We start from the raw sequence: 6,081 nt of genomic DNA on the forward strand, positions 1-6,081 counted from the left end.
CCCTCAACTCCTAAGGGACACTCTTTTGGATAACTGGTGCTGTTTCTGGAAAGAAGCAGAGCCTCCCGAGCTCAGGGGGCCGAGGGAGGGGGTGTTGACGGTGGGTTTACGGGCGTCTCCAACCCCTGTGTGTGTGCGTACGTGTGTGCTTTAGTGTGACTCTGCCCCAGATCCCAGAACCTGTCCTCATTTCAAAATCCCCACCACACAATTGGCACATTCAAAGAGTTTCAGGCTCCAGTAGGGACTTCAAAGGGCTTTACAAAAGTTCTCTTATTTGGTTTATAGGTCTCCAAGGCTTCGTGTATTTTTATTTTTTTTTGCACCAAGTGGTGGAGAGTGTAATTAAACATGAACATTAAAATGTCAGGTAGTAATTAGCAAAGAAAAAGGGCCTGTGCTGCCTACCAGGGGTCCTCGTCCTTCAGGGGGGCCAGACTGAGCAGGGCATGGCCCCTAGGAGTTTAGGCTGGGCCCAGACCTCCCAAAGTCCACCATGCCAGCCCTCAAGGGGGGTTGTCAGGGCCCACCATGCTGGAGCCAAGAGATCATTTATTCCCATGCGTGGATGGTTATCACCGCGCACCTGCTCTGTGTCAGGCCCTGGGCAGGACTCAAGGACAACAGAGGCCGCAGACCTAGCCTCCTACTCTGAGGGACCGACTCAGTGAGGCCTCACCAGGACTCACCGTAGAACCTAACCAGGATCTCCTAGGACCTTACCAGGACCTATCAGGACTTTACTAGGCCTCATCGGGACCTCACCAGGACCTCACTAGGCCTTAGCAGGCCTTACCAGGCCTCAACAGGATCTCACCAGGCTTTACCAGGCCTCAAAAAGACCTCATCAGGGCCTAGTGAGGCCTCACCAGGACCTCACCAGGTCTTCCCAGGACTCCACCAGGACCTCATGAGGCCTAACCAAGCCTTCCAGGCCTCAACAGGATCTCATCAGGCTTTACCAAGCTTCAACAAGACCTTACTAGGCTTCACCAGGCCTCGCCAGGACCTCATGAGGCCTCATCAGAACCTTGCCAGGCTTCACCAGGACCTCATCAGATCTCACCAGGACCTCACCAAGACCTCACTAGGCCTCACCAGGACCTCACCAAGACCTCACCAGGCCTCACCAAGACCTTATCAGATCTCACCAGGACCTCACTAGGCCTCACCAGTACCTCACCAAGACCTCACTAGGCCTCACCAGGACCTTATCAGATCTCACCAGGACCTCACTAGGCCACACCGGGCCTCACCAGGACCTCATCAGGACCACAGTAGGCCTCCTCAGGCCACCCCAGGCCTCTTCAAGGCCATTATGGCCTTGCTGCCCCTTCAGCTTTCCCTCTTGCTGCCCCTCAGACGCTGTCCTGCAGCTACCATTCAGTGTCCCCTCCAAGCACATGTGGTTCACCTGCTCAGGGTCTTGCTGGAAGGCTTTCCCTCACTCTACCTACCAACTCCTACTGTCTCTCAGGATTTGGCTTAAAAGCCACCTGCTTAGAGAGCCCTTTTCTGACTCATAATCCTCCCCCTACCCAATCTCTTCCTCTCAAGGGCCCGTATATTCGGTTCTTTCCCTACACTTATCACAGCTTGTAAGTCTATTTATCAGTATGTGTTTATTAGTCACCCCTCACCCCGACCCGCCTGCTGCTACCTACCGAGTGAGGCCAGTACATGAAACCAGAAGCCGCTTGTGACCACTTTAGGCTCTGCTATTAGGTTAGCTTGGTCCTGAACGGATGCTGGTCTCTGTCACCCCTGCAGCCGATGGCAGTGGGGTGCTGGGCTCTGTCCTGCCCTTCTGTCCCTGCTGCCCTCCTTCACCCAGGCTTCCCCTGTCCCTCTGGAGCATGGCCACGGCCACCCCTGTACCCTCTAGGAGCATTCCCCTCAGCTGCCAAGTCACAGTTCCTAGAGCAGGGCTTGTTTTAGATCCTTTGGTGGCTCATTCTGTGCTGCTACTGCACGGCTAAGACCCTTCTCCCAGCACTTCATTCCCAGGCCACCGATTAGATGCCCTGAACATGCCATGTCTGTCCCCTACGCCTCCACGCCTTTGCCTGAACTCCCTTTCCAAATGCTCCCCTGGGTCTCCCCAGAGCCTGTCTTTCCTGCTTGAAGACAAAGCTCCAACATCATCCACGTGTGCCTGAGTTCCCCTGCTCTCCAGATGGAGCCTCCTCCCTACTCACTGGGCTGAAAGGGGTCGGAGGTCCTGAGGGCAGGCTTGGCCCATCACACTATGGGTTTGATATCTGAGCTTTAGGTTACAGTTCAGACCCTACTTCAGGGGGAAACCAGGCATAACTCAGTGGTTGTGATTCACACCTTCACAAATGTGTGCACAGGTTCCTGTGGTAAGTGTGTGACCCCAGCTGCAGCCCGAATGTGTGCCCTCGGGAACCCCGACAGGGAAGGCCTCCCACAGCAGCTCTCTGCTCCTGTTTCTGTTTCTGACACGAACCAGGAATTCTCACATCTTCTCTGGACTCCCAGAGGTGTATTCGGAGCAGAGGGGGCCTGACTTCCTGCACACGCCATTTCAGAGCACGTGTCAGCCACTCCTCTGAGATGGTCAAAGCTATAGAATCTGAGGACTTAGGCAAGACCCCATGGGCCCGACGTTCAGCATTCAGCACGGCCTCCTGTGTTCGGCATGGGGCCTTGGGGTACAGGGGCTCCTGTCCTGATGAAGATCACCTCCTAGTGGGAAAGGGAGGCAGATATTAAATTAAATCAAAGAGGACCTCCCCCCCAAATAAAAAATGTACAGCTGTGGGAAACGCCCTAACAGAGCATGCCTGTCGTGTACATGTGCACTAACACACTTTAGGACTGCTTCGTCATCAGGGAGACAAAGTATCTGAAGAATGAGATAGAAAACCATGTGAAGAGCAGGAGGAAGAAGAATGGAGTGAGGACTCAGCATATGTAAGGCCCTGGGGCAGGTGGGAGTGTGATGATGACTCAGGAGAGAAAAGGCTTGGGAGGGAAACAGTAAGGGAGGAGGCCAGGGAGGAGGCCGGGCCAGTCCACAAATAGACTCTGGCCAGGGGCAGGGGCTTGTCTCCACCCCACAAGCAATAAGAACCCCAGAAGGGGCTGAGAAAGGAGCAGCCCACTTAGAGTGAGGTGTGGTGGCTACATGGGAAGGGCCTGTGGGCCTCGGACAGGGGGATGGATTGGGGCTAGGAGGGAGAGCTGGCCACGGAGGGAAGTGGGTGACACACTGGCCCTGGGATAGGTTGGGCATGGGACTTGGGAGAGCACGGTGCCAAGGGTCCGGGGGTCTCTGACATACCTGTTCATGGATGGTGGTGCCCTCTACTGACCTTGGGAAGCCACTTCTCCAGCAGGGGCCCTCTCCCACCTGCCCCCCCACCCCCGCCTCCTACAGGGAAGACCCCTTACCTCTGACTGCCGGGGTTTGTTCTCCCATTTCTCAACTGGCCTCTTGTTCTCTGCCTCCTTCCTCTGTGGGCCACTGACCACCCGGGTTTCCACTTCCCCTTCTGCCTCCAGAGCAGCCTCTTAGCAATCCCACAGGGAGGCAGCTGTCCCTGCTTGGCAGATGCAGAAACTGAGGTCAGCGAGGTTGTGGCCTGACCTCCACTGGGCCACCCAGCCTAGCAGCAGCAGTTCTGGACTTCCTGTCCCACAATGTGCCACCCTGTGGTGGGGGCCCGACCCCAGTGAGGACAGGGTTTTCTTGCTCTGGACACTGAAGACCCAGCACAGACCCCCCAAGTCTGCCGATCTGGGGACAGAGGTGGTGAATTGGGTCCTGACATGCTGCAGCCTCAGGGAGGAGGGCTGAGGACTGGCGTCCTGGGCACAGAGGACCAGGCCCGCGTGGGACCCTTGCTGCTTGAGAAGTAAACACGGAATACTGTCTGTTGGGTATTGTGTTAGAAACGCACGCTGTCACGAGGCGTAAGCAGAGGTGCCGGGTCCACAGCAGCAGCCACGTCCGGGCTGGGCTTTGCTCCATGGCCGGCCCGGTCTCTCGTGGCTCGGGAGCACAAGGAAAAAGTTGTCTGACAGGTGTATAGAGCAGTTCGGTGCGGGGGGGTGGGGGTGGGTGCCGGCATCTCAGGGCCCCTGCACAGCAGGCAGAGTCCCCATGCGTGACCTGCTTCTCCTCCTGCTTCAGTGTCGATCATTCACCCGGGGGCTCTCGGTGACGGGCGCGGCAGCCACCTCCTGCACCTGGAGCATCTGCGGAGGCATCTGCAAATGAAGTGTGTCAGCTTTCAAATGCACCACATCCTCTCACCCCCAGCCCCCCCAGGCTGGTGGCCCCCTGCCCTTGGGGTCTGCCCCAGCTCTGCGGGGCTGGGCCGCCTCTGGCCGGGCCCAGGCTCCAAGAGAGGAAGCGGCCGTGGGAGCGCAAACCCCGTGTTCAAGTCCCAGTCCTGGAGCCTTGCACGGCCCCAGGGCCACGTCCCTGGTGTCATCTGTGCCCTGAGATGCCAGTCCCACCTGCCTAGAGGTGAGGAAGTGGGTGGGTCCCGGAGCAGAGCCTGCGCACCAGGCAGGATGCATGCGGCAGTCGCTCGATTCTCCAACGCTTTCGAGGCGGTGGCCCTGGGCAGCTGTGGTCCCTTCTACCTGGTGAGTCCCCCCCACAGCCAGGGAGGTGGCCCCGCGGTGGGTGAGTCGGCTCTGGCCCCGCAGGGCTGCGACAGCATGTGCCACTTTTGGTTTTGTTTTTTTAAGATTTTATTTCTTTATCCATGAGAGACACAGAGAGAGACCCAGGCAGAGGAGAAGCAGGCTCCCCGCGGGGACCCCGAGGCGGGCTCGATCCCGGGAGTGAAGGCAGACGCCAACCGCGGAGCCACCCAGGCGTCCCAATCCTCATGACTTTTGTACAAGGGGGTCCTGCACTTTCATTTTGCACTGAGTCCTACAGACTGTGCAGCCAGCGCTGTGCACGGGGCATGGACCATCAGCTCATTCTCCGCGTTGGCAGGCCTGGACACTGAGGTTTGGAGGTGCCCATCAGCTCCGACTGCAAAGAGGAAGATGGATGGGGCCAGCCTGGCTGACGCCTCTTTATTGTGCGTGGAGGTAGCCAAGTGCTGTATCTGAGTTTGGGGAAATTAGTTCCAACAGTTTTCCTTGAATCAATAAACAACCGTTCGCCTCCCCAGAAGAGCCCCTTCCAGGGGCTCCTGCCCGCAGCGGGAACGTTTCCTCAGCACACGTCCCACCCTGGACTCCGGCTCCGGGACGGGCCAGGGCTGGGCCTGCCGGGCTCAGGGTCAGGCGGTACCGTGGGCATCGGGGCAGAGCCGGCCTAGGTCCCGATCGGTGTCCCACCGGGAGCGTTCAAGGTAGGAGAGCTGGTGGTCCCCATCCCGGCTGCCATCCTGGGGGCCCAGAGCGGCCGCCACACCCGCTCGAGGTTGAGATGGGGCTGCGCCCTCCGTACCACCAGATGCTGGGCAGGGGCTGGTGGGGCCCTGCTCTCTGCCTGCCTCTCACTCCAGGAGGACCCCGCTCCCTCCTACCATCAGAGGCCCCTTCAGGGATGGCTTATGAGAGCGGGTTCGGGTCACTGTGGGCCCATCCGAAGCAGTGGGTTCCGAGCAGGTGCTCCAGAGCGGCCGCTCTACAGGCAGCTCTACCCGCAAGATGGGTCTTCCTTGCTGCGATGCTCCAGAGCGTGTCAGCTCGGCGGCGCTGAGCCACCTTTCCCAGAGCTCGTTTGCAGCCGTGTTTCTGGATAGGGTGCGTCCCGAGACGATTTGTGGGAGGGTGGGAAGTGGTGCAGAGACCCACTGTTGTTGCTGAGGACAGATTCATCCTGAGGGTGTGAAGACACAGCCCAGGCCGCTCCTGACTCCTGGGCCAGGTGTGTGTGCCCAGCCCCACAATGGAGGGCCCAGGTCACCCTTGTCACCAGGTCCCAGGACACACACGATAGACCCAGATTCAGACCAAGCTCCCACTAGTAGGCTCTGGCCTGCTCGCTGTGCCTCTCCGTGGTGTCCTTCCCTTGCTGACACCTGCCGCCTGGACTGCATCTTGGGCACAGCAGCCTGGCAGAGACCGCCTAGCACCACCACC

The 6,081-nt window shown here is 58.7% G+C and overlaps 1 long non-coding RNA gene across 1 annotated transcript; it reads left to right on the forward strand.

Annotated features, from left to right (window-relative positions):
• Window positions 1-351: 351 nt before the first annotated feature.
• LOC140631543 (uncharacterized) lies at window positions 352-5,319 on the forward strand. Its single transcript, XR_012029084.1, has 4 exons — window positions 352-1,277; window positions 2,857-2,937; window positions 4,160-4,620; window positions 4,726-5,319. It is a non-coding gene; the product is annotated as an uncharacterized lncRNA (long non-coding RNA).
• Window positions 5,320-6,081: the final 762 nt, after the last annotated feature.

The sequence above is a fragment of the Canis lupus genome, chromosome 4, assembly GCF_048164855.1.
Source record: "Canis lupus baileyi chromosome 4, mCanLup2.hap1, whole genome shotgun sequence".
NCBI classification, from domain to species: Eukaryota; Metazoa; Chordata; class Mammalia; order Carnivora; family Canidae; genus Canis; species Canis lupus.